Below are 27,325 nucleotides of genomic sequence, written 5' to 3' on the forward strand. Positions count from 1 at the left end.
TCCCACCTCAGGATATGTACAGATATTGAGACCTCTAAACACAGAGCTCTGACTGTATCACACTGGACAGAGCAGAAGCCTTCCACACACCAAAAAAAAAAAAAAAAAAAAAAAAAAAAACACAACCGGGAGAGTAATGATCCTGAGCAAAGACTAGAGCTGATCCCATGACAGTATACTCCAAGGACGGAGAAACCCCATATCTTATAGGGCAAGTGAATTCCTTTTCGAATGACCCCAATATTTACTGTGCCAGGGCAGGAGGGAAAAAAAATACAAAAAACACAAAACCTTGGTTATATATATAAATATATATATCTTACCTTCATTTATTATTGTTATTATTATTCTTATTTACCTAGCTATTTTGGTCGATTTCTCAGTTTGGATGTGATTATTGAAATTGTTGTCCCCAATTATTCTTATTTTTTTTTTCTTTCTCTTCCTTTCTTTTCTTTCGTTATGTGCTATGCCATGTTTCTTATTTCAAGACCACGGCGTGTTTTTTGTTTGTGTTTGTTTTTTGTTTGTTTTGTTTTGTTTTTTATCTGTTTTTTTGTGGTGCTTATCGTTATAGCTGGAGTCCTCACTGGATATTTGACACTTCTTTTGGTACTGGTGGAGTGTTTCAACTTCTTTTTCTCCTTCATTTCCCAAATCGATGATGAGAACCTCTAGAAGGATTCTGCCCATTTTCGGGGTATTAAACTCTTACCCCAGTTTATTTATTTTCTCTTTTTCAGGCAAAACCACGCAACTTGAACTAGCTACCCCTGCCCCTACTTAGAGGGGGAAATAAGGGAGGCATCAAGACCAAACTGATGCAAGACTACTAAGTAGTTGGTTAGAGACAGAGGGGACCACATATTCTAGCCGCCCTGGGGGTGAGGGAAGAGGAAATGGGAAGTAAGACAAAAATGGAGGTATAGGGAGGACAATTTGGGGATGGGAATCCCCCCTGATTTTATGTAAATATGTACCTAAAATATTATTGTCAACAATATGTAAGCCACTATGATCAAAATAAAAATTATATTAAAAAAAAAAGAATTTCTGAAACAAAGATGAATAGGTTTTTTTCTCCTTCCTATATTAAAGAAATAGGGTAGAGTTTCAAAGACCTATATCAATTAAACGTTCTCATTATAAAAAGCTTCATATCCTACTTCCATGTTTAATAAAGAGAAGACATATTGTTGCAAAGACAATTTCCATTAATCTGCCATGGCCCATCAGAAATCTTGAAAACCAGGTTAAATTTATCCAGCTGTGGCAAAGAAGTTAGCTAAAAAGAAAACAATTCACAAATGAGTGTTGGAGAAGTCAGCTAAAGAACTTAGCTTTGAACAAGTGTCTGGAAAACATAGAGGTGGAATTCTCTATGCTGACATGAAGAGTAGGAACAGTCATGAACTACAATCCTTATTTCAATTCTTAGCCAATGCAAAACCAGATCAATTGAGAAGCATCAAATATGCCCAAATGCAAGATAATGACAATAAAAAATAAATTTCCTTTTTTCAGTAAAAATATTTTTAAAATATATTTTGAACAATTCAATCAAAAAAGCTTCAATGAATGTAGAAAATAGTCACTTATAATAATATTGATTTTATTTTAGTAATTATATATTCATATTTTAACTCAGGTTATTTTTGTTTATTTGTTTGTTTTATATGCCAAACGCCCAGGGACACCACTATAATCCCACCAGGGATTCTCAGTCAATTGGTTCTATTGTTAAAAACAGGGGGCTGAAGATGATATACTCATTCAGTCCTTAGAATCCTTCATAGATATACCCAATGATTATTGGTGTCAATGTGGAATCCAGGAATCAAACTTGGATGCCCAAGGATTAAACCCACATCCAGTGTGCACCCTAACTATTGTACATCCTCCCAGGTTCTGGGTATTTAATTTTCATGCCATATTTTTTAAACAATATATTCACATTAATCTTGACCTAATTATGAACACTTGTGGAAAATTGTCTTTTATGAAACTAATATTATGATTTAGGCCATATCACACTGACTTTAATTTTCTTGAAGAAATAGTCATTTTTAATCATTTATAGCATTGAATTTTTTAAAGTCAAAAAGAAAATTTTGGAAAGTGCCATGCATCCTTTAGCTATACTTCATAATAGTTGCCTTTTCTTTTAGTTTGCTAAGGTTGAGTGTTTGATTTCAGAATAAAGTAAGACAAGTGACTGAAAAGAACAAATATTATAAAGGAGATGTGATTATTAATCAGGAACAAGAAGGAAAGTTAACATGAAGAAGGTAGAATTTCTGAAACAAAGATGAATAGGTTTTTTTCTCCTTCCTATATTAAAGAAATAGGGTAGAGTTTCAAAGACTCTACCCTATAATTTGTACAAATTTTTAGTCTCTTCAACGTAGTAGTTTGTGCTTTTGCTTTTCCAAAATGTTTATGATTTTGCGTTTCAAAATTTACTATCTAATCTAGAACTTACAATTATAAAGTAATTCCCAGGAAACCAAGATAAATCTATAATAAGTTGTTAATTTATAATCTTATTTATTAACTCCATCAGCATCTCACATGTGAATATTCATGATTTTGGATCTCTATATTCTATTTAGTATGCAAGATAGAAAAAGAGTGAAGTATTAAAAGAGAGAGTAGATATTTGAAATTTTGTGAGATAAGCAAAGCAAGATAATTTCCACTTTCTCAAATTGCACACTTGGAGAAAATTCTCCATGTCTTGGCACATAAAAATGATACTATCTCTTTTTAAATCATGTAAACACAAATAAGAGAGAAAAGAAATTAATTAATTTTGGAAGTATTTTAGTTTAAAGTAACTGAAGAATCACTAAATGGGACTGGTTTTGTTTGAAGTAATTATTTTTGCTAGTAAGTTCAAGAGAAACTCTAGTCAGAAAATAAAATATCAGAGGCAAAATAAAATTAGTTCCTTTTCCACAAATGAGTACATGACTGTAACATATGTAATAAGTCTTTCATAGAGCAATTATAATGGAGGGAATAATACAATTTGATTTTTATTCAGTGCAGTAAAGATATTTGAGTTTTTCTTAAAATTAAGATAATGAGATAGAAACTGAAGAATGATGACACAACTAATCCAGTCCTTAGAAATTCTCTCATTAGTTTCAGTATTCTAAAAACATCTTGTCTTTCTTAATATCATTTTAACATCAAACCTAGATATTATCTAGACTCATGCATTTGAATATTCATAAATGTTAGAAAAAGTCTCAGTTCCTCCCCTTAGCACTATTTTATTCTTATTGACTTATTAATATTTAGTTTAATTAATTAAAACATCATTAATTTAATAAAAAATAATTGGCTCATTTATTTTGAAAACAGTAGACTTTTTCAGGTAATGAAAAAGGGGTACATACAATGATTTCTTAGTTATAGTAATAGTTATTTCTTGAATTCAAATATTTAATACTACCTAGCTTAAAAATTTATGAATGTGTTAAATAATTAAATACTTATAAAGAAATTAGCATGATGCTTATACATAACAACTATTCAAATGATAGAGAAGTAGCTCTTGTAGATGTTATTATCTAGAGTAGTGAATCTTTGTTATCTAGAGTACTGGCTTGTTATTACCATTATATGACTTTGTCTTTGAAATTCTAGTTATTGTGTGATCTACAGAGATTCCATAATTTGATATAATTAGTGTGCTATTCATACTTATCAGAATGTATCCTTTTATCCTCACTAATATATAAGTCCACGATACCAGATTAACTCAGTCTGACAAACTTTTCTTCCTGACAATCATTATCATTTAGAATAAAGAGTGTTTTGAAACTTTAGTTAGTAAGAGCATTTTTCCTGTAGTTGAAAGTATTATATCTAACCATAGCTATTAATATTTTATTTTTCAAATATGATACCAATAAACTTAAAAATGTTATAAAGTAGTAGCATTGGGACAAAAAATGTCATAAAGTTCAACAAACTTATTGAGTGACTGGCAAGTGGCAGATACTGCCATATTTACCAAATCTATAAGCTTAAAGAAGAAAGAAAACCTGTTTTTAATAAATCAAATAACTATCACTAAGACCATTTAATTTCCCAGGGTGATTAATTATTTTCCAACTTAAAATTACATCCTATCTCACCCTCACCAAAGGAATGCAAGAAGTTGTTTCTTATTTTTCAGAACTCTAATTACCTTCAACTTTTTGTGACCTCACACATTTATTTTAACAATTATTTTTTCAGTCACATAATATAAATGTGTTATTTCAATATTTTAATACGCTAATTTCTATAATAGAACAACAAGCATGTTCTACATATATACTTTTCTTCTGGAAGCTAAAGTCACATAGTTATTTAAATGTTTTACAATTTTAAAAATATTACAAATTTAAATTTAAATGATAGCTTTACTAAGAAAAGAATTTGAAAATAAAGGGGCAAATAAAGAGGTCAAGAAACAGTTAAAATATTGAGGATAAATACATTTCATAATAGATAATCTTGTCTGAATAAAAGAAAAGCAAAAAGATAAATCATTAATTTTGAAAAAATTAAAAAAAGTCATTTGTCACACAATAAGCATAGCAATTATATAGATAACATTAAGTCTACCATTTTTTTCTTTTGAGTTTGGGGCGACACCCGGTGGCATTCAAGGGTTGCTACTGACTTTGTGCTTAGAAATCGGTCCTGGCAGGCCAGGGTGCCATATGGGATGCCAAGGATCAAACTTGAATAGGTCTCAGGTCGGCAAAAGCCGGCTCCCTGTGTGTGACACCAGGTGGGGAAAATCCAAGAAAGTACACCGGCCCAGTGGGGCCCAACTGTGAAAAACTATCAGTGTGACCTGTATATGTCTGTCTACTGTCCTCCTGCGTGAAACTCTTGCGAGTGGGGCAAAAAGAGGCTCCAGCGGAGCACACTATGTGGCCATTCACTCTTTCTAAGGAAAGAACACCATTGCAACAAGAAGGAAAAATCACACGAAGAACAGTGATATATCAAAGAAGCAAACATTTCTCTCTGGACTGTCTTCTCTGTTGCATACTCGGGCCTAAGATTTGACCCAGTGTGAGGCTTCATCCACGGAGGACTCACCTCCCTTAGAGGCAAGTCAGCCCATCCAGAAAGGAAGGAGACAGAGGAGTGTGCTGCCTGCATCATATAGACAATGAATACCACCACAACACGTAGAAAAACCCACAATACAAGTGTGACAATGGGGAAACAACGCAGGCCAGCATCAGATATAGAGAATGAAGATGACAATTCTGATGAGCAGATAATGACCAACCAACTAATCAACCTCTCAGATAAGGACTTTAGACTAGCAATATGGAAGACGCTCAAAGAACTCCAAGAAACCATGGATCGAGTTGAACAGAACACTAATAAGAACCAAGAAAATATGAAGACAGAAATCACAAAACTCCAAACTGAAATAACATGTCAACTAACAGGACTGAAAAAGTCAGTAAACGAAGTGAATGACAAAATGGATAAGCTCTGGGACAGGGTATCAGAAGCTGAGAATAGACTTGGTGCTGTGGAAGATGAGATACATAACAATTCCATACAGCAGGAGAGATTGGACAAAAAACTTAAAGCAAATGAGCAGACAATGGAAAAATTAGTTAAAGAATGGGAAGAGATGAAAATAGAAGTCTATGATAAGATCAACAGAAACAACTTAAGAATCATTGGAGTCCCAGAGACCCAGGAAGAAAATTTCCAGGAAGAATCAACGGTCAAGAACATCATTAAAGAGAAACTTCCAGAGCTAAAGAATATATGTGATCAAATCCTGCATGCCCGAAGAGTACCAACCAAAAGAGACCCCAGAAAAACCACCCCAAGACACATCCTAGTCACAATGACAAATCCCACAGATAGAGACAGAATTCTGAAAACAGCAAGATCAAAAGGGGAAATCATGTTCAAGCAAGCTTCCCTGAGATTTACAGCAGACCTGTCACCAGAAACACTCAATGCCAGAAAGCAGTGGTGGGATATTGTGACAAGACTGAATGAAATGAATGCTTCACCCAGAATACTATACCCAGCAAAACTCACTTTCCGGTTTGACGGAAGAATACATGGTTTCACAGACAAAAAACAGCTCAGAAACTTCACAGACACAAAGCCAGTCTTAAGAGAAAAACTGAAAGACCTAATCTAAGACAAGACTACCCAAAAGACATACCTAATTTCGAAATAAAGATGGTGTTAAATCCCAGGACAATTCTTTCTCTCAACGTCAATGGACTAAATGCACCAGTCAAGAGACACAGAGTGGCTAAATGGATCAAAAAACTCAATCCAAACTTATGCTGCCTACAAGAAACGCACCTGAATAGTCAGAACAAACATAGACTCAAAATAAAAGGCTGGAGAAAAATTATCCAAGCAAACAACACCCATAAAAAAGCTGGAGTGGCCATACTAATATCAGATAATGCAAACTTTATATTCAGAAAGGTTGTAAGGGACAAAGATGGACATTTTATATTAATCAAGGGGTACGTAGAGCAGGAAGAATTCACTCTCCTAAACATATATGCACCGAATGAGGGGCCAGCAAAATATTTAATACAACTGTTGACAAATCTGAAAAATAATATCAACAACAACACAATAATTGTGGGGGACCTTAACACGGCTTTGTCAACCAGACTGAAACCCAACAAGAATGTACTAGACCTGAGGAGAGAAATGGAAGAAAGAGGCCTAGTGGATATATATAGGACACTCCATCCACAGAAACCTGGGTACACATTCTTCTCCAATGTACATGGGACATTCTCCAGGATAGACTACATGCTGGCACATAAAACATACCTCCATAAGAACAAGAGGATAGAAATTTTGCAGACTACCTTCGCTGACCATAAGGCTCTGAAATTATTTGTGAATTCCAAAGGGACTCAGAAGAAACACTTTAACACCTGGAAGTTAAATAGCCTCATGCTCAATAACCAGTGGGTCCGAGATGAAATCAAGGAGGAAAAAAAAGGTTCCTGGAAACAAATGACAATAAAGACACAAACTATCAGAACTTATGGGACACAGCAAAAGCAGTACTGAGAGGAAAATTTATAGCTTTGCAAGCACACATCAGGAAGGAAGAAGGAGCTTACCTGAGTAGCTTGATGACACAGCTAATAGAACTAGAAAATGCTCAACAAAAGAACCCAAGAATAGGAAGACAGAAAAAAATAACAAAGCTGAGAGCAGAAATCAACGAAGTGGAAACTCAAAAAACAATCCGAAAAATCAACGAAAGCAGAAGGTGGTTCTTTGAAAAAATAAACAAGATTGATAGACCACTGGCAAACCTAACAATGAGAGAGAGAGAACCTTGATAACTCATATCAGGAATGAAAAAGGAGAGATCACTACTGATATGACAGAGATTCAAAGAAAATCAGAAACTACTTTGAAAAACTCTACTACACTAAAAATGAGAACCTGGAAGAAATGGATAAATTCTTGGACTCTTATAATCTTCCACGGTTGAAGGAAGAGGATGTAGCATATCTAAACACCCCCATCACCATTGATGAAATTAAAACAGTAATCAAATGTCTGCCGAAAATCAAAAGCCCAGATCCAGATGGATTCACTAATGAATTCTATCAAACTTTACAAGAGGAACTACTGCCAATCTTGGCAAGACTCTTTCATGAACAAACAGAAACACTTCCAAATAGCTTTTATGATGCCAACATCACCTTGATACCTAAACCAGAGAGAGATGCTACAAAAAAAGAAAATTAAAGACCAATATCGCTGATGAATGCAGATGCAAAGATCCTCAACAAAATCCTGGCAAATAGGATTCAATGCCTCGTTAAGAAGATCATCCACTACGATCAAGTAGGTTTTATCCCAGGAATGCAAGGCTGGTTTAATATCCGTAAATCTATCAACATAATACACAACATCAACAACAAGAAAAATAAACACCACATGATCATATCAATAGATGCAGAGAAAGCATTTGATAAGGTCCAACACCCATTCTTGATCAAAACTCTCAGCAAGATGTGAATGGAGGGAACCTTTCTCAATATAGTGAAGGCCATCTACCACAAGCCAGTGGCAAATATTATCCTCAATGGAGAAAAACTAAAAGCCTTCCCTCTAAATTCTGGCACAAGACAAGGCTGTCCTCTCTCACCACTCCTATTCAACATAGCACTGGAAGTACTTGCTATAACGATTAGGCAAGAAAAGGATATCAAGGGAATCCAGATAGGAAAGGAAGAAGTCAAGCTCTCACTGTTTGCAGATGACATGATACTCTACTTAGAAAACCCTAAAGACTCTATCAAAAAGCTTCTAGAAACAATAGACTCATATAGCAAGGTGGCAGGCTACAAAATTAACACACAAAAATCAATGGCCTTTCTATACACCAACAGTAATAAAGAAGAAATGGACATTAAGAAAACAACCCCATTCACAATAGTGCCACACAAACTCAAATATCTTGGAATCAACTTGACTAAATATGTGAAGGACCTATACAGAGAAAACTATAAAACTCTGCTCCAAGAAATAAGAGAGGACACACAGAAATGGAAACGCATACCCTGCTCATGGATTGGCAGGATTAACATCATCAAAATGGCAATACTCCCCAAGGCATTATACAGATTTAATGCCATCCCTCTAAAGATACCCATGACATTCTTCAAAGAAGTGGATCAGACACCTTTGAAATTCATTTGGAACAATAAACACCCTCGAATAGCTAAAGCAATCATTGGGAAAAAGAATATGGGAGGAATTACTTTCCCCAACTTTAAACTGTACTACAAAGCAATAGTTATCAAAACAGCATGGTTTTGGAATAAGGACAGGTCCTCAGATCAGTGGAATAGGCTTGAATACACCGAAAATGTTCCCCAGACATACAACCACCTAATTTTTGATAAAGGAGCAGGAAATCCTAAATGGAGCAGGGAAAGCCTCTTCAACAAGTGGTGTTGGCACAATTGGATAGCCACTTGCAAAAAATTGAACTTAGACCTCCAGCTAACATCATGTACAAAGGTAAAATCCAAATGGATTAAAGACCTCGATATCAGCCCCCAAACCATAAGATATATAGAACAGCATATAGTCAAAACACTCCAGGACATTACAGGCATCTTCAAGGAGGAAACTGCACTCTCCAAGCAAGTGAAAGCAGAGATTAACAGATGGGAATATATTAAGCTGAGAAGCTTCTGCACCTCAAAGGAAATAGTGTCCAGGATACAAGAGCCACCCACTGAGTGGGAGAAACTATTCACCCAATACCCATCAGATAAGGGGCTAATCTCCAAAATATACAAGGCACTGACAGAACTTTACAAGAAAAAAACATCTATCCCCATCAATAAATGGGGAGAAGAAATGAACAGACACTTTGACAAAGAAGAAATACACATGGCCAAAAGACACATGAAAAAATATTCCACATCACTAATCATCAGGGAGATGCAAATCAAAACAACGATGAGATACCACCTCACACCCCAGAGAATGGCACACATCACAAAGAATGAGAATAAACAGTGTTGGCGGGGATGTGGAGAGAAAGGAACTCTTATCCACTGCTGGTGGGAATGCCGTCTAGTCCAACCTCTATGGAAAGCGATATGGAGATTCCTCCAAAAACTGGAAATCGAGCTCCCATACGATCCAGCTATACCACTCCTAGGAATATACCCTAGGAACACAAAAATACAATACAAAAACCCCTTCCTTACACCTATATTCATTGCAGCACTATTTATCATAGCAAGACTCTGGAAACAACCAAGATGCCCTACAACAGATGAATGGCTAAAGAAACTGTGGTACATATACACAATGGAATATTATGCAGCTGTCAGGAGAGATGAAGTCTTGAAATTTTCCTATATATGGATGTACACGGAATCTATTATGCTGAGTGAAATAAGTCAGAGAGAGAGAGAAAAATGCAGAATGGTCTCACTCATCTATGGGTTTTAAGAAAAATGAAAGACACCCTTGTAATAATAATTTTCAGACACAAAAGAGAAAAGAGCTGGAAGTCCCAGCTCACCTCAGGAAGCTCTCCACAAAGAGTGATGAGTTTAGTTAGGGAAATAACTACATTTTGAACTGTCCTAATAACGAGAATGTATGAGGAAAATGGAGAGCCTGTCTAGAGTACAGGCGGGGGTCGGGTGGGGAGGAGGGAGACTTGGGACATTGGTGATGGGAATGTTGCACTGGTGATGGGTGGTGTTCTTTACATGACTGAAACCCAAACACAATCATGTATGTAATTAAGGTGTTGAAATAAATTTAAAAAAATAAATAAATATACTTCTTGGGAAAAAAAAAAAAGAATAGGTCTCAGGTCAACAGCGCACAGGGCAAAAGTCCACCCTCTGTGCTATCTCTCCAGACCTGAGTCTACATTTTTTAAAATCATGAAATTAAGGCCCAAGAAATTGTTTGAGCAAAGTTTCATATAGATATAGAATAGAGACAGAATTTTACCCACTTATATTTGCTTCTAATTCAACATTTGTATTATTATGTGTATAAAATTTAATTATTTTAGTGTTCTTTGTTATGGTAAACTATCTTAAATACATTTACATATTTTTGTATTTTGGAAATGATAAATTTGACTATAATTAAAACCAATATTTGCAATTAATAGACATGGTCACATAAGTCCAATAAACAAAATTATCAAAGAAAACATTGGATTAATTCAAACTAATACAATAATAATTATTAAAATGTATTAAAATCTTTATGTTTGAGACACTGTATTTGCCAAGGAAGAGAGATCAATTAAATAAAAACATAGAAGCTTTTGATAAGAATTCCTGTCATATGTAACTGCTAAGGTAGGCTTGTGTTTTTTGTGTCAAAATTTTCCATGCAGAAAATCAACAGCTGATATGGCTCTGTGTTAAGACTATAAAGACCCATTTGTAATCTAGGGATATGGAAACCTTCTTTGAAATATGAGAGAGTAAGTTATTACAAATAAAGTAAACATTATTTCAGAAATAAGAAAGTACATTTTATAGTATTATGTATAATAGATATAACACATTTTAAATGTTTTGAAAAGCTTATGATGGTCATCTGAAGGAATTATCTATATAATACAATCCTAAACACATAAAATTGTGCAAAGTGGCTTCTTTTTATTAATTTTATTTTGGTTTTGGGTTTCACCCAGTGATGCTCAAAGATACTTCTGACAACTTAGAAATTACTTTCAACAATGCTTGTTGGGGGAGGGGACATGAACAATGTCTGAAATCAAACCTTGGTTAACTGCATACAAGGCAAGTGTCCTGCCCTCTGTACTTTCTCTCCAGCCCTGGATTTTCACTTTTCAATGTATCTATCTGTTTCCTTTCAGAGATAGGACCAAGTGAATCTGCAATATCTTTATGCTGATATATAACTGTATGTTTTGCTTTGTGTATTTTATAATAATGTATTGTATATTATTCAATTCATTCAGAAATTTATAGATCTAAATCAATTTTCTGCTTTATAACTATATGCATTTTTAATAATTTTTATTGATACCAATGTGAATTACAAGTCTTTCATAGTTATATGTAAGGTATATAGTGACAGTGAATTAGGGCAATTCCCTACCACCAGTGTTGACTTTCCTTCACCCCGTTCCCAGCATGCATCCCATACTTCCTTTCTTTGCCCCCTGGACTGCTACTGTAACCGGTCTTCTTTGTATCTAACTTGATTCTGTTGTCCTTGACTTTGGGTTTGATATTGAGACCTGATCATTATTTATTTCCACTCAATGTTCATGTGACTATTTGCTCCTGGTACCATCCACTTTCTTTTATCCCCCCTTAATTTATGAGGCATATACATTTAATGCAGAGGATATCATTATTTATATACATTGTTATTTAATTACATGTTTTGTGACTTAAAATGTCATTAAAAGTAATTTAATTATAAGAAAGTGTACAACTCGGTGGCCAAGAAAATCAAGATTTCCTCTGAAAGTGAAGCTTGAAATCTACACTAAACCAAAGCAAATTGAATAGGGGAGGGGAGCATAGCAATTCAGTTGGGAATGATAGTGTTGAACTTGCCATCTGAAGACCAATGTCAATAGAGTAAACACACAATGAGGCAAGCAAAATATGAAAGGAGAACTAAAGGTGAAAGTTATGTACATCTTTTTCAGTTAGTGGGAAAAAGTTAGAATTTATATTCTGAACAATGTGAAACCATTGTAAAATCAAAAGAATGTAGAGAATACATATGTCAATTTTCTCTTTCATTTCTCAATAATAAGAGTTAAAGGAAGCCATCAAAAAGGAACACTTATATGACAAGAGTGCTTACAATGAATGAGACACTGAATATAATTGGTTCATCTATTCCCCAAAATGAAAAAAATTATAATTTCAATGTCGAAATAGAAAATCTGAGATTTAAAACTTGAGACTAAAAAACAATTTCCACAGAATGGGCAAGACATAATTTTATTCTCCTCTGCTTGACTTTGAACTTTGTTCTTTTTTTTTCTTTACATCACTTTCATAAGAATTCTCAATAACAATTTTTACTTTTTTCTCTCACTTTCATTTTTTACAAAATCATCTTCACCTTACTTCTGTACTAACCAAATGCCTCCAGAGAAAAGTAATCCAGTCTGTTTTATTCGTTTGTGTGACTGGGACTAAATGAAGTCTGAATTCATGTTGATTGGTTAATTAATATTAGTTGGACACATTCCCATATTTTACTCTTTGTCTTACTCCCAGAATTCTTAATTTATCTGACACTTCAATTTTAGTAAGTTATTAATACACATTTCTAGGTCTGCTTACAAGGGAGGTTCTTGTGACTGGAGTTCAAAGTTGGGGTTCCTAGACATCTTTTAATATCTTATAGAAACTCAGACTCATTATATTCTTCTCTTGCTACAACATCTTTATCTAATTCTTCCACCTTTATTAAAATTCAATATTTTTTCTGAGAAATGTAATCCCCAAAATTTAGATAATCAGCAAGATTTTGATTCCTTACTCATCACAAATAAATCAAATATTAAATGGCACTTCACTACCTCTTACATATTAAAGAGAGTAAAATCTGACTGATTTTCCATTGCATATTCAAATATATCTCAACATTTTGTTCTAATTCTAAAGCATGCACTTGAGCACCTTTCCAACTATGTCTTCTGCACATACTATCTTAGTTTTAGTTTACACTAATTTAATTTCTTGTGTTCTTTTGTAATGAGAAAGGAAAGAAGTCATCGCAAGAAAAGATTAATATAGATTAAATGTTTACAGTAAGTTAAATACTCACTACAATGTAATTATGGGCTCAGTTCAATACACTCTCCAAACATAGCTAAATTGACTGTTCTGTGGACACATATACTTTCTGAGATATTTGAAAAGTTTTATTGGAGAGACCATATTCATTTGTAAACAAGCTACAAATTCTATTGGCTTTCTCCCTTCCACAGCCTGTACACCACTAGGAGTAAAGTTGTTTTTCTGTACATTTATTTTCCACTTGCCATATGTACTCCAATGTCTTCTTGATAAATCTATCAGGTCGTCGGTCTTTTCTTGGATGCCTACAACCCCATAATTTATTGTTTAATTTTGTTATTTTCTTATTTATACTTAGCCACCATGTTCCAGTTATTCCTTCTTAATAATGTTTTTACATTTACATCTTGCAATTTGTGCTGCCATTTTTCTACTATTTGAGTACTTGGTGCTGGAGTGATAGCACACATGGCTGACCGGGGTTCAATCACATGCATCCCATATTGACCCAGAATGATTTCTGAGCGCCAAGTCAGGAGTAATCCCTGAGCACCGCTGGGTGTGCCCCTTAAATCAAAACACAAATTATTTGAGTACTTGCTTCCACCTCATGTTACTGTCCCCATATTCTACCCACTATAATGTACACTTCATTTAGTTTCATCCTATTAGCATAAAATTCATCATACCATCTTCAGGTCAAGACTCACTATCATAATTGTACATCCTCCCACAGATTGATATTAATCTCTCTTTCCATATATCCAACTCAAGTTTTGTTGCTGAATTCAAGTTAGGGTGAAATCTTTGAATGTTATTTTTTTAAAAAAAGAAAAACGTGCTATAGCAATAAAGGCAAATTTATTTAGATACTAGCAATCTGAGATGACATATTAGTTGTTCTAAAGATCCATTTTACCAGAACAGACACAAGAAGGTTTTTTTTTTTTATTAAATTGAAAAGAGAAAAGAAACATTTTTTTAAAGAAGAGTGGGTGGCAGACCTGAGGATGTCAGAATGCTGAATAAATTATCTTGTGGATGGAATACATCTTATCTGCAAATCTATGCCAAAAGTAGGATTTTTTGAGAATGGTTTAACCTGTCTGTGTCTTATGATTTTGGAGAAAGGACAAGGTAAGGACAAATATCTGTGCCCAAAAGAGCTTGCTGAGTTGTTTGTTTATTTTTAAATATGCTCTCAATTTCTTCTTGGCCAGTTTCAATTTCATTGTTATTTTTCATGTAGCGCTCAGAATGTTCCTCATAAAACCAAGAACTTAGAGCTGACATATTGTCTTTGCTCATTATTCTCTCCTTCTCAAATAATGTTTTCTTTTCTATAATTTATATTAAAACACCAATATTACTTAAAATATATTTAAAAATCATAAAATTTAAAAAATGCATTTTGAAATTTAAATTTAATATTAAATGAACTTCAGTTAAAAGATTGTTTTCAAATACAGTTTTATTTGTCAGCACCTCATGAATAACTATTTCCACTAAAATCTTAAAGTTACTTTAAAGTTCACATTATTTTAATATTCAGTTTATATCTTTATAGGCATAGTTAAGATCTGTGAAGCCTAGAGATAATTGTAATATTTTTAAGATTGAATATTTCTTAGCACAATAAACAATATGTTCAACGTTGTTCAATATTGCTTCATTAAAATATACAAGAAATAATTTACCTAAACAAAATCATAAGAGTAGTTCCAGGCCAATTCCTCACCTTTAGAACTAGATTCTTTTCTCCATAAAATCCTCAAAGGTTAACTTAATGTGATTATAGTTTCATTTTCATTTCTTTCTATATATGTGAAGGAATTGCTGGGCAGAGGTTGGGGTGACTCAAGGACTTTGAAAAGTAGTTTAAGTAGAATGCCACACTAGTCTCCCAATAGCTGGAAAACCCAATATATAAAGGCTTCTCTGTAACTCAGCCAATAATCCCCAAATGTGGCAACAACTGCTGGCACAATTACAACTCATTACATGAAATATAAATATTTGCATTGCAGAAAATATAAATAGAACACCCCAAGGGCAAATGAGCAGTTTGCAGTTGTTTTCACTGGTGGACAACTGTACTTCTACTTAACAAGAGTGTGTTCATTTTGCTCAATTTACTCTTGGTTCCCCATAGACAAGCATACTGTGTGTATCATATGTTCACTGCTCATTGAATCACATTTAAATTTTCAATTTCCTCTAAAACCTCATTTTACAGCCAAAACATATAACCAACTGAATATATTTTGCTCAATTCTCTCTGACTCCTGTGGCTTTCTGATTTTACATTCAATGTGGGTTGAGTGGATGATGAGTAGTTTTCAGAAGCTTTGATGTGAGCTTTTACATTTTTCTTATTCTGAATCTTGAAGATCTTCACAAGGAAGGAGTGGCTAGGTGGAGATTTTTCTTTAGCATTTTGTTTTTTTCGACTTAGCCCTCTAAGGTGGTTGTTTCTTTTTTTCTTATTAATCTGTTTTTAATTTTATTTATTAATGGATTTATTTTGACTTTTTGACAATGGCTGACTGTATTCAGTGCCTATTCCATGGTCTGAGGTAATGGTGAATTGCTAATTACTGGACCAAGGCCTATAGTATGCAAAGCAAAAGCATTAGTCCTTTAAACTATCTACTCTGCCTACGTGGGGGTTATAGATATGATCTACAATGATAATCATAGCTTTCTGAAAATACTATCATATCTCTCTTTTTTGTAAAGTATAGATTTTATTACATCAACAATGTTTGCTTTGCAAAATATATGAATAAAATATTAGGCACATCTTGAGAGAAAAATTTTGTATATCTCACTTTTAAATGTTTTATTATATAGTAATGGGAATACGATCAGTTTCAAAGAAAATTTTCATTCTTTCAGACTGTTCTTAATTTTGCTTTCTCCCAACTTTTCCAAATTAATCTAGGAGACTATCATGTTGTTTTAACTTGTGTGAAAGTTGTCATTTAAAATGTAGACAAACATTTGAACTAATACTTTTATTATAGTGCATTATCACTCTTTCACTCCTAGAAGGGTAATTGGATGGCTGCTGAAGAAAGTACAAATATGAGTTGTGCTGTCTTCAGTCATCTGTGTCAACAGATGTTGTTTCTTTTTGATATATTAAGGGAAAGTAAGGCTCTGCAATATCATATTCATAGTGATGATATAAATAACTTTTATCCTTTCTTCTGAAAATTATTTGATGGAAACAACTTTAATAAAGGCAGTTCTTTTCATGAGTAATATATACAGGATAAGAGAAAACTGCAAATTACTGAAAGTTGGCATTACATATTTGACATTCTTCCTTTCAACTCAGTTTGAAATATAAAAATTCTAAATTTAAAAGTAAAATAGATGCTGTTATCACAGCTTAAGTTTGTTGTTGATATATTTTACAGAGCTTAATATGTCCTGTGAATTTGATCATTTTAGTAGTACAAATATTAATATTAATCTTTACTAGTATTAACATTAGGAAACGTAGGATAGAATATGTGAATAACTTAGAAGAGTAAGAATTGCTCCTTTTCTCATTCCACACAAATATTAACTACTATATGTACTTAATTGGGGCTTTAAGAAATATTGTTTGGAAAAGTATATATTACGTGCCTGTGTCTTTTTTCTTGTATTTAAGAGGAAACACTTGTCTTCACTCCCTTAATAACTTAATACACTAATAAAGCTCACCATATCATAAATATATTAATATTCTCTTGGGACTACACTTACCTGACTCACCTTGCACAATTTGTTGAATAAGCAATTCTAAAAACAATGTGATAATGACTGTCTTAGCATATCTAGAGCTTGTTTTTAATCAATATCTTTATTTAAACACCATGGTTACAAATATGATTGTAGTTGGGTTACAATCATGTAAAGATACTCTTGCTCTTAAGATATTTCTAATTTAATTTTTCTAAAACAATGAAGCATTCAGTTTCTACTTTCAGCATAATAAATATTCTTTATCTATGTTAAAAAGATTCTTTATAAATTCTATTTGATTTATAATTTGTGTAAAAAAAGCAAAGAGAGGGTAGAAAAACATTTATGCATTACAAACTCACGAGTTAAGATATTTGCTCATATTTGAGACAGTCAGATACTCAGAAAGCAAAGAAAAGAATTCATGTCATTGATCCCTATTCATTTTATACATCTTTGAATGTTCCTTTAAAAACATCATACACTCCAAATCTTTAATATTGCTTTTGAAAGTTAACTGTAAAAAAGTATATAAGATAAAACCAAAATTTTAGATACTTATATTTCATATTGCTCAATGAAAAATAACTTTATAGGACCATAAAAAAGATATATATTTTTATATGAATCCAGCACACATATTTATATCTAGTTCTGCTGCACTAAAAATCCAAATAATTGCACTTGAAGTCGAGACATGTTCATCTCTCCACATTTGGGAGTCTTTCAAAAAAATTATATAAGCTAGCTGCCAGAAAAGATGTAAAGGATAATAAGAGCCAAAAGATAACCAAGGTTTTCAGAGACCATTTCAATTTATAGAGAGTGGAACAATGAAGATGCAGACAAGAGAGGATTTCGATATGAAGCTATTCAGCATGCTACAAAAGGACTTTTCCTGGAGCGTAAGTATCATGCCCATTCCAGGATGGGGCAGAGAAGGATAAGGGGTTAAGGAAGTTCTGAGAGACTTTGAAAATGGGAAGTGCTATTGAGAGGCAACCCTTTGAGCTATAGTGAAGAAAGTTATGAAGCAAGTACAAAGTATTTTCTCAGCCATTCTATCAGTAAATCATAAATTCTCTGAAAACCTCAAGCGCAGGAAGAGAATAAGAACTGTTAAAAAATCATATCCTAAATATACCAAGGAAAACATGCAATCTGTCTTTTCTCTATCTTACCAATTAGAAAGCTGACATTTCTGGAAACATTCAATATTGAATCTATCCATAACTAATGCAGCCGCAGTTTCCAGGCAGCCAACTAGAAAACAAGAACTGAAAGTAAAGAGTAAAGAAAATTTGAAGTTTGGGCTATGGTAGTAAAAAGAGTGAATAAATTTGTCAAATGTCATCAACATGTACTCTTACAATCTATTAATTTTACAATATCTGTTAACATAAAATTTTAATATATTGAATTTTTCATAGGTTTGATAGAATGATTTCTGTTTCTACCTTTACATAATGGATTGAATGCAACATAACTTTTGAAAAAAAATGGAATAAATTGCCTACTTAATAAAAAATTAAATGATAGAGCAATAAAAATGTCATGATTTGGGCCCGGAGAGATAGCACAGCGGCGTTTGCCTTGCAAGCAGCCGATCCAGGACCAAAGGTGGTTGGTTCAAATCCCGGTGTCCCATATGGTCCCCTGTGCCTGCCAGGAGCTATTTCTGAGCAGACAGCCAGGAGTAACCCCTGAGCACCGCCGGGTGTGACCCAAAAACCAAAAAAAAAAAAATGTCATGATTTTTGCAAAATTATTCAAAAAAATCAAGTAAATTTTACAGGTAGATGAGTGCATAGAAGTGAGGTGAACTATCAAAAAGTGGTAATGAAATAGATAAAAGTTAAGCTTATATGCCTATTATTGTTTAGCTGGATATTTATATGAAAAACAAGTAGTAAATCTAGCTCAATAATAATTTAAAAGTATCCTGATAGAGGGGTTGGAGTGGTGGCGCAGTGGTAGGGTGTTTGCCTTGCACGAGGCTGTCCCAGGACGGACTGCTGTTCAATCCCCCATTGTCCCATATGGTCCCCCAAGCCAGGATCAATCTCTGAGCGCATAGCTTCTGGCCCAGAAACAAACAAACAAAAATTTTGATAGACACCAAATAGTCTCACTCATCTGTGGGATATAAAGAAAATAAAAGAAAAAATGTTAATATTACCTAGAGACATTAGAGATGATGGCCAGAAGAATCAGTCCCATGATATGAGCTTACCACAGAGTGGTGAGCTCAGTTAGAGAAGTAACTATACAAACTATCATGACAATGATAGTGAGAGAGAGAAATAGAAATAGAGGTTAGGGGAAGAGGATATGGGGTACATCGATGGTGGGAAAGTTGCACTGGTGAAAGAGATGTACATTTTGACTGAAACCCAATTATGAACATGTTTGTAATCATGGTGGAAATTATTTTTTAAAAATAAAATAAAAATATTCTCTGAATTGTGAAATATAACATAAAGGTTAAAATTATCATTTAAATGATTATATTTGCAGCTATCAGATAGTCTAGAGATTATGTCTCTTCTTGTATGCAATCAAATGTGCTTCTGATCTTAGCACTACATGGTCCCTTAAGCATTGCTTTATGTAGCATCATTATACACTCTCATCACCACTAGGTGTGGTCTTAAAGATAACCAAGTACAATCATGGAGACCCAAATCCTTGCAGCAGAGCCCTTGAAGCTGTATCATATGGCTGCCATTTTAAATCACTAGAATCACTAGTGATGCATAAATGTTAATAAGTGCAATCATAAGTGTATGAAGAGTCCTGCTTGCAATTCTTCACCCTCCCAAATTATATAAAATTATTTATAAATGCAATGTATTTTGTAAAAATGTGTATGTTAAATTATGGCGGTACTAAATAAAATTAAAATAAAAATGTATTTATAAGTCCTAATTAAAATGACAGAAAATAAAAGATAAATCCAAAGGTAGCAAATGAAGGAAAATACATCAGTCTAAAATTAGTAAATTTTTAATAGGTTGCAATAGACAAAATTAAGCCCAAATATTGATACTTTGGAGAGTAAAATTTTCTTTTACAGGGGTAAATTATTGGCTTAGTCTGTGGTCAACTACATATCATCACATGGTTTGACAAGAGCCACCAGAGAATATTGCTGTAGTAGCACCTGAACACTGTCATATATGATAAAAACTCCATCCCACCCTGAATTTAGGTGTAGCTACCTGAGACCCGCCCGTTTCTGGGAGGGGTCTTGGGAACCAGATATTACGTGTAACCTTACCTACAAGACCCCTCCCATTCCGGGAAGTGGTCTTGGAAGGTTATATAAATCCTTTGACCCAGGGGATTAGGCCCTTTTGCCCTTTTGGTCTTTGGCCAGCATGGAGGTCAAATGGAAGATGGCTGAAAGGAATTAAGATGCAGGGCTAGCTAAGAATGGCTAATGCCTAAAAGGTTATGATATAGGCCACACATGTGGTGGATAGGGCAAAAATAAAGCTGATGCTTCCTGATGCCTGTCTCTGGATGAGTCTGATTCCGCTGTTCACCTAAACCTGGGACCCGCCAACTAAGTGGGGATTGCGGAGCCATGTGGCCTGGGGTGGCAGAGAAAAATTCATCCATCCACATCCATCCACCTCTACCCAGCAACCATCGTTAATTATTTAATACTACATTACCCTCCTTCCAAAACCTTATTTTCTTAAAAAACTATATTAAACATTAGGTAAAAGTTATGATGATCAAAAAATAAATAATATTTGAAGTTAAGCATCCCCAAAAGAATATTAGTAAAGAAAATTACAAGTACAGATACAATCAGATTAAAAAGAAATAATAATCTATTACATTCCAGTTTCAACAGTAAAATATCAAGGCTTAAAATAAGCGAATACCTAACAAATAGATATCAGAAAGTGTGACACAAGATAAAAAATGCCTGTAGAATCTTTTTTTTTTTTTTTTTTTTTTTTGGTTTTTGGGCCACACCCTGTGATGCTCAGGGGTTACTCCTGGCTATGCGCTCAGAAGTTGCTCCTGGCTTCTTGGGGGACCATATGGGACGCCGGGGGATCGAACCGTGGTCCGTCCTAGGCTAGCGCAGGCACCTTACCTCCAGCGCCACCGCCCGGCCCCAATAAAACATTTTCTAATAAAGAACTAATATATAATTATACAACATACTAAAATAGTAAGAAATAAAATAATCCTCAGGTAATTTTGTGGGTCTAATTAATCTTTAGAAATAAAACCAAGTGAAATATTAATGAAAGGTAAAATATTATTAAATAATAATCATTTTATTAAACAATTTATTAAATCATTTCATTAAAAACTCATTTCCAAATAGATACACAAATAAAACAAAAAGGTAGATTTACTTCTTTAATTTTAATGCAACATGTATAAGTAAGTTTATTTCAAAAATATATTAATTTTTTGTCCCCCAATTCACAATACAAACCAGACAAAGGGCCTGGGTTAAGGTGTATATGGGGTGCATTTACTGTACCTCCTCTTTCTATACAGTCAGTGTAAAGAACACAGCCTGTTGTAAGAATTGGGAGGCCTTATCTTTTGTTTTCTTTTTTGATTTTTTAATATATATAAATAAAAAATCCTTCAACATTCCCATGACCAATATCCAAGTGTCCTTCCTTCCCATCCCACACCGGCCTGTACTCTAGACAGGTTTTCTAAGAAGGCACACGGAAATGGATATTAATTTTTATATTATAAAGCATACTTGTAACTTTATAATCTGGCTTATTACAATTGGAACACTAAATCATCATTTAAATACATAAAAATCAGGCTAAGAACAGAAAACTCTCTTAAATTGCCATAATAAATAGCTTAAATGTTTGTCAGCATTCTTGATCTCTTATTGCAGCATAGGACTAGATTTATCTCTGTAGTTTCCCTCAAAATTGGATGTATTTCTATGACAGAATATTGACCAATGAATCACCAAAGATCTAATAGATACAAAAGACATGCACTATTTTCAATTATTTTTTGTTTGTTTTTTTGGCCACACCCGCGGGTGCTCAAGGGTTACTCCTGGTTATCTGCTCAGGAATAGCTCCTGGCATGCATGGAGGACCATATGGAATGCAGGGATTTGAACCAACCACCTTTGGTTCTGGGAGGGCTGCCTGCAAGGCAAACGCCACTGTGCTATCTCTCTGGCCCCACTATTTTCAATTTTATGCTGTAAAATATCCTTTTTGTTTTGTACAGTCCTGTACATCTACCTATAGGTCTTTAATGAATAAGATGATAGAAGTTTCTAAATGACCATATAGAGTAGGTCATGTAGAGTAGTCACTGTCATGACTTACAAACAAAACTTTCGTCTCTGTCAGGATTTGATAAAAGCAACATATAAAATCTATGTTAAACTATTTGAATTTTTAAAATTGTTTCTGTCATAGTTAATCTGACTGATTCATTAATAATGCATATATGTTAGCATTTGGTAATAAGTATCTTATATATATGTACGTTAACTTACAAAAATTATATGATATACTTGCAGCCACAAAATAAAAGGGAATGCAAGTAAATATGCTACTGTAAATTCTAATTTAGATATGGTAAATTAATAATGCAACAGTAAATATTTTTAATAAAGTAACTACAATTGTAAATAATTAATTATATTTCAAACTAGATTTAATTACATTCAAAAAACCAAACTCTAAAATTTATTTGGAAGAATTATAAATCTAAAATAGACATGGATAAGTGTCTTGGATAATATCTCTTCACTTTAAAAACTACATGAATTGCTAAAGTATAGTAATAAAATATAGATAGATAGAACAGTAGATTAAGATATAAAATCCTGGGCTAGAGGGAGAGTACAGCAAGGAAGGAACTTGCCTAATACCACACCTAGTGTTCCAAACCTTGCCAGGGGTAATTAGAGCTAGAAGTAGATTTTGAGCACCACTGGCTATGGCCTTCTACACCCCACCCCTGCAAAAGAAAAGATATAAGAAAATAGAAACACATAAATAAAGGCAGAGCAAAAATGGGAAATTAATTGGTACAGCATAGAAACAAGTGATTTTCCTAAATTAAAATATTTCAAAAGATTCTTTATATTTAAAACCTAAATATAAAAATTCCAAGATGCAATAGTCTTAAAAGTTAAAAAAATACAAACATAAAATCTTTCAAGAGAAAATCTATTCTGTTGTCCTTTAAAAGAAAAAATTATGAAGCAAATATTTGAAACCTTAAAGTTTCAAATATGAGACATGCAGTTTATAAAAAGGAACACAATTATATTTATACTGGTTCTTCTGTATATATATATATGTATATATTATATATATTTTATGAGTAGACATTATATATGAGGCACACCTGAAAGAATATTTGAAACCATATAATGACAGTGCATGTCTAGCCTTATTTAAAAACCTACATCTCAATAAACAACATGCATATAAGATGTAAATTTATCTTTACAGTAAACAAAATAAATTGTGATATATAAATAATATATTTTATTGTAAATTCATAAAATTCACACTTAGAAATTATTCAGCACTTTCTGAACACTTTTAATTTGACTCTAAGAATAAAAAGCAAAAGAACGTGGAGAAACAACAGGGATTGAGGCATTTTCTTTATATTTGGCTGAACTGGATTTGATATCAGGAACTGTCAGCAGTAGCTAACAACACAAAACTACAAATAATCTCTGAGCACCACCTGGTATGACCTTAAACTTTCACCCTATTCCTCAAAATAAAAATAATAATAATAAAAACTCATCTATGTCAAAAGGGAAGATATTGTAGCAAATTATTTAAAGATAATTTGATTTACTTCAAAAAGATAGATTACAAATACCCTAAAACTGACAGGTTCTTTCAAGCTCAGAAAGTCATTTCCAATGAAAATAACTAAAAACCACCTAATTTTCATGTAAGTAAGCTAGACAAATATGTTGTGATTATTCATACTATTGAATAACAAATGGCAACAAAAATGACCTACAGTCATAATGTCAATTCTCAACAATAATAAAAGGATTCCAAAGTATATAATAAAGCACGTGGCAATATTTTACTTATTTTCACTTTATTGGAGGTTTTTTTTTAGTTTAGTTTAGTTTGTTTGTTTTATTTTATGGACCACACCAAGCTTTCCTCAAAGCATATTCCTGCTAGTCCTGCTAGTTTTGTGCTAAGGGATCTCTCTAGAATATGTTCAGGGGTTAACATGTGATGCTGTGCTAAAACAAGCATCCTTCCTGTAACCGTATTCCTTGCTATTTCTTTACATTTAAAGAAGAAAAATTAGAAAATATATAGTTTATAAATACATAGATATGTTTTTTAAAAAATGAAGAAATTTATAAAGTGTAGTGTTTCCCTTTGGGAGAGATAGAAGGGGATATAATTGGGAAAAGGTGAACTAAAACTTTTAATGATACTAATAATGCTTTGGAGAGGAAAATTGAATTCTGTTCTTAAAGCTGTGTCTTCTCTTGACATGTTTTTATACATTTTATTATTAAAATTAAGTGCAAATAAAAGTCCAAAGAATATTGAACAAAATCACTAATCCATTGGAATCAAGATACAATAAAATTACCATGGTTTTCTGGATTAAATTATACATGTTTTTACTTCAACTTCTATGTGTTTAATGACATAATAAAATGGCAAACAAAAGTTGCAAAAGTGTGCTTTGTGGTTACATTGATATTCACTAAAGCATACTTTCTGAATTCCACCACTCATTTAAATCTCTCTTTTTACAGGTACTACCTAGATTATTATTGTTTCTACATTATGTACATGTAGTCTTTAGTCACTGTATCTACAATTTCTTTCAGTTTAATCTTTACAGATTCACTTTTTAGAGATTCATTAAATATGGTCACCCTATGAATGTGGGTAAGAAAGGATTACACATTTTTTGTCATGGTGATTATGCTCAGGTTCTTATGAATACAAAATATTAAAGAAACCATCCAAACACTGAACCTAAAGGAAAAAAATAAGTCCTCATTTCTTTCATTTTCTTCAGTCTTCAAAGACCTCCTGTTACATGCATGCCTTTCTATTCTCCATAAAGCTTATTATTTCTTATGCATTCTACTGTGTCTTTGTGCTTGCACTTTTTTTTTATAATTCTTCCTTTGATATTTTATTTATTTTTAAATTTCCTTGGCATTATCTCCTCCAGAAATCCTTCTTCAGTATTTGGACAGAGGTTGTCAACATGCTACCATGACAGCTACTGAAGTAGCATTATCTGTAACATTTTAGAAATTAACCTATGGAGTGGGGAGAAAAGACACTTGGAATATTGGTCATGGGAATGTTTCACTGGTGAAGGATTTATATATATATATATATATATATATATATATATATATATATATATATATATATATATATATTGAAAAATCAAGAAAAAAGAAAAGAAAAGATAAGACCTCCCAATTCTTACCACAGGCTGTGTCCTTTACACTGAATGTATAGAAAGTGGAGATACAGTAAATACACCCCATGTACAGATCAACACAGGCCCTTTGCCTGGTCTGTATTGTGAATTGGGGGACAAAAATGAAATTAACTTATGGGCCCTTCCTCAAACCTATTGCGTCAGTCAGAGTAGTGCCACAGAGTTTGAGTTAGCCCTTTGAAAGTTTTGGGTACATACCAAAAATTTAAAATCATCTTGTTAAATAAGATGGCTTTTAGTTTAGTTTCTATGCCTGCTATGTCAACTGTTGAACCAACTTCTTTTAAAACAAATGTTTTTTATTGATATTATTGAATTATAAATCCTTTAAAGTTGGATTTCAGGCATACAGTGCAATAAATTGGGCCATTCCCACAGCCAGTGTTGACCTCCCTCCACCAACATTCCCAGGATGCATCTTAGACCTCCATCCTTGGCCCCCTGACCTACTAGTGTAACAGGCCTATTTTAAGTTTAGATTGTTATAGTTAGGGTTTCTTCATTCAATTGTCATTGACTTTGGCTTGGGTATTTATTTCTGATCTTTTTTTTTCTCCACAAATGCACCTAAAACTACTTGGCCCCTGGACACCATTCTCTTTTTTTTTTAATATTTCTTTCCTAAATTTGTGAGAAAAAAAAAAGACACAGAAATACGAGATAAAACAAAGTAATTCATGTCCCAAGATTCTATTAAAAAAGTGAAAGCTCTTATCTAGAAGAAACTATTTTTAAAAGGGGGTGAGATATTTGTTTGTTTGTTTGCATATGCATAGCAAACATTGGGGAATTAGAAAGGAAATATCCTTTGTCTAATAAACAAGGTGTCTCTATTCATGAAGCATCTTGTCATAAAGATTAACTACATGTTCTGAGTATACATATTGTCCAACTCAGTTCTTTTTCCATGGTTCCAGGAAAAGTTCTACTCAATCAGAGTTGTTACAGTCAGACTTCTGTAATTAGAGATTTTGGTTTTTGTACAGATTCTATGTCAAAGCCAGAGTGTCATGGAGCGTCTTCTAATTTCATCTTACCATTAGAAGCCAAGGCAGAGAAATCTGCCCTGAAAACAAGTTTTTGCTGTTTCCTAGTCATCATAATGTCATGTGAACCTACTCTGGAGCAACGCAATGCCAGACCAGCAGTAGAACCTACCCGAGTAAAGATTTAATTCCTGGTACTGGTGTAGAAAAACATGCTGGTTCCAAGGATGGGATCCAAGGTTCGTGGTTGAACATGAGTCAACTTCTTAATGCACTTGTGTCTTATACATTATACGCTACATCATATTGTCACACCATGATTATCTATTTCTAGATCTCTTAATCATTATGGCACTTACACAATGTGTGGAGACACTTAGGACTTGTTACTTAAAATATAAAGATTATATATAAAAATATAAGTAATATATATTTTTTCAAACTAGAGAAATTATATAGAGATTTAAGGAATTTGCCTTACACATGCCCAACTCTATTCTATTCCCATATGTCACATGGTCTCTCAGCACTTCCGGAGGTGACCCTGGAGACTGGATCTAGAAATAGGTTCTGAGTAAGTTGGATTTGGGTCTGCTACCTCCACCTCCTCCCAAAAAATTACTAAAATTTCTCAAGTGATAGCCAATGACACAAAGAATATAAGCCTGACTTTTTGGAACATTATAACTCACTGTCCTACTCCCAGAACTGTACCATAGACCCGCTTTATGAAAGTCATGAGGAATAAGGAAAAAAATGAGGTTTTATTTT

At 33.4% G+C, this 27,325-nt stretch overlaps 1 long non-coding RNA gene and 2 other non-coding genes across 3 annotated transcripts in view; 2 read left to right on the forward strand and 1 right to left on the reverse strand.

Annotated features, from left to right (window-relative positions):
- LOC126008889 (uncharacterized) overlaps positions 1–27,325 on the forward strand; it is a 681,047-nt gene that overhangs the window by 86,564 nt on the left and 567,158 nt on the right. The window lies entirely within an intron of this gene.
- LOC126010013 (small nucleolar RNA SNORA51) lies at positions 21,511–21,643 on the reverse strand. The gene has a single exon (XR_007496155.1). It is a non-coding gene; the product is annotated as a small nucleolar RNA SNORA51 (small nucleolar RNA).
- On the forward strand, positions 25,537–25,669 carry LOC126010133 (small nucleolar RNA SNORA51). Its single transcript, XR_007496269.1, has one exon. It is a non-coding gene; the product is annotated as a small nucleolar RNA SNORA51 (small nucleolar RNA).

The sequence above is a fragment of the Suncus etruscus genome, chromosome 5, assembly GCF_024139225.1.
Source record: "Suncus etruscus isolate mSunEtr1 chromosome 5, mSunEtr1.pri.cur, whole genome shotgun sequence".
Taxonomy (NCBI): Eukaryota; Metazoa; Chordata; class Mammalia; order Eulipotyphla; family Soricidae; genus Suncus; species Suncus etruscus.